At 38.4% G+C, this 2931-nt stretch overlaps 1 pseudogene; it reads left to right on the top strand.

Annotated features, from left to right (window-relative positions):
• The first annotated feature begins 1436 nt into the window (after nucleotides 1-1436).
• LOC144304875 (heterogeneous nuclear ribonucleoprotein A1-like) lies at nucleotides 1437-2709 on the top strand (annotated as a pseudogene).
• The last annotated feature ends 222 nt before the right edge of the window (nucleotides 2710-2931 follow it).

Here is a 2931-nt window from a genome sequence, read left to right as displayed (position 1 = left end):
ACCTCATGTCTGCAAAGATGATTGTGATACTATTTTATTATATTAATATCTTCCTTGTACATTCTCATTTATGATATTTAATATACTATTGTTGTAATGTGCTAAATGGTCCCATTATGATTATTTTTTAAAACGTGAATATAGATAGGGGTACCTAGGTGCTTCAGTTGGTTACTGCCTTCTGCTCAGGTCATAATCTTGGAGCCCTGCACAGAGTCCTATGTCAGGCTCACTGCTCAGCAAGGAATTTGCTTCTCCTTCTCTCTCTGCCCCTTCCCCTGCTTGTACTCTTTATCTCTCTCTCTCTCTCAATAAAGTCTTTTTAAAAAAGTGAATATGAATTATTAAGTAAAGAATTATAGTGTAAATCACTAAAAGTACATAACAGTCCATTTTTATTTTTTTAAGATTTTTTTTTATTTAATTTTTTTTTTTTTAAGATTTTTTATTTATTTATGATAGACATAGGGAGAGAGAGGCAGAGACACAGGCAGAGGGAGAAGCAGGCTCCATGTAGGGAGCCCGGGTCTCCAGGATCACATCCTGGGCCAAAGGCAGGCGCTGAACCACTGAGCCACCCAGGGATCCCCAACAGTCCATTTTTAATAAAATTTTGCTGTTTGCTTACGGGTAGGTTGTTACTAACCATATTTAGAAAAGTGTCCACTATTTGAAAGCAATACAATTAAAAGCTGTCCACTTTTGAGCCTGAGCCCAAAAGAAATTAAAATATTCAGGAAAATGTGAAAAAGTACATTTTAAGAGGTCATTATGAAAATTAATTCTGTCAGTACAGATTATTCCAGTCAAGAGTTGGCATTCAGTCTTTAGTTTGTCAAGAATAGCTGGAGGCCGCCATGCAATTTCTGCCATGCAACTTCTTTTCATGTAAAGTTACAACAAACATCAGTAAATAATGGTATAGAGTTATAGGCACATAGGTCTGTGTGATCATATTTTGACATTACAGTAGTTAACACTGAAGTAATTAAAAATATATGCCCTAAATCTTAAAAATTATGATTAATGAAAAAACAAAAACAACCATATAACATTTTAAACACAGGAAATATTAAAACAGAATTAAGCATAGTTTTATAAAACTAAAAAGCAGAATTAGTGATCTGTCACAGTAAATGGAAATGGAATAAATTCCCTATTAAACCTCTGAGAAGTAGGTAACATAGCATTACTTCACCCATCCAAATAGCCTAATATTTAGGTTTTTGTTGATGGAAACACCTTAAAAAGTTGTATCTAGATTGACTCACATTAACCCCAATATAACTATAAACACTTTGTGTACAAGGAAATTGTATTTTACCAGAAAATGGGTAAATTTTCAAGGTATTCTCTATATAAAGGTCCCAAGACTAAAAGTACAGACCATGGGCTGCCAAGTAAAAATTGTTAAAGTCTCCCCTCCCACCACCGTCATGTCTAAGTCAGAGTCTCCCAAAGAGCCTGAGCAGCTGCGGAAGCTCTTTCATCAGAGGTTTGAGCTTTGAAACAACCGATGAGAGTCTGAGGAGCCATTTTGAGCAATGGGGAACACTTACGGACTGTGTGGTAATGAGAGATCCAAACACCAAGCTCTCCAGAGGCTTTGGGTTTGTCACATATGCCACCATGGAGGAGGTGGATGCAGCCATGAATGCAAGGCCACACAAGGTGGATGGAAGAGTTGTGGAACCAAAGAGGGCTGTCTCAAGAGAAGATTCTCAAAGACCTGGTGCCCACTTAACTGTGAAAAAGATTTTTATTGGTGGCATTAAAGAAGACACTGAAGAACACCATCTAAGAGATTATTTTGAATAGTATGGGAAAATTGAAGTGATTGAGATCATGACTGACCAAGGCAGTGACAAAAAGAGAGGTTTTGCTTTTGTGACATTTGATGACCATGACTCTGTAGACAAGATTGTCATTCAAAAATACCATACTGTGAATGGCCACAACTGTGAAGTAAGGAAAACCCTATCAAAGTAAGAGATGGCTAGTGCTTCATCCAGCCAAAGAGGCCAAAGTGGTTCTGGAAACTTTAGTGGTGGTCATGGAGGCGGTTTTGGTGGGAATAACAACTTTGGTCGTGGAGGGAACTTCAGTGGTCAAGGTGGCTTCAGTGGCAGTCGAGGTGGTGGTGGATACAGTGGCAGTGGGGATGGCTACAATGGATTTGGTAATGATGGAAGCAACTTTGGAGGTGGCGAAAGCTATAATGATTTTGGCAATTATAACCATCAATCCTCAAATTCTGGACCCATGAAAGGAGGAAATTTTGGAGACAGAAGTTCTGGCCCCTATGGTGGCGGAGCCCAATACTTTGCCAAACCACGAAACCAAGGTGGCTATGGCAGTTCCAGCAGCAGCAGCAGCTATGGCAGTGGCAGAAGGTTTTAATTACTGCCAAGAAACAAAGCTTAGCAGGAGAGGAGAACCAGAGAAGTGACAAGGAAGCTACAGGTTACAGCAGATTTGTGAACTCGGCCAAGCACAGTGGTGGCAGGGCCTAGCTGCTACAAAGACATGTTTTAGACAGTACTCATGTGTAGGGGCAAAAAATTTGAGGACTGTGTTTGTGATCAATTGTTTAACAGGTTATTTTAGTTTCTGTTCTGTGGAAAGTGTAAAGCATTCCAGTGAAGGGTTTTAATGTAGATTTTTTTTTTTGCACCCATGCTGTTGATGGCTAAATGTAATAGTCTGATCATGACACTGAATAAATGTGTCTTTTAAAAAAATAAAAATAAAAAAAAGTACAGACCATCTAGTTTTAAACTGTGGCTCAGAAACCAAGCAGCTACATGAAGAAAGCATGTAATATAACAATATCTGTAGTTTGCAATTACCAAAGTCCCAGCTCCTGAGAAAGCTGGAAAAATAGAAAATAGATGACAGCAACAAGTCAGAAACAAAAACTATTTTTACAAA

Source organism: Canis aureus, chromosome 3 (genome assembly GCF_053574225.1).
Source record: "Canis aureus isolate CA01 chromosome 3, VMU_Caureus_v.1.0, whole genome shotgun sequence".
Lineage (NCBI taxonomy): Eukaryota > Metazoa > Chordata > Mammalia > Carnivora > Canidae > Canis > Canis aureus.
This window is presented reverse-complemented; position numbering and strand designations above follow the sequence as displayed.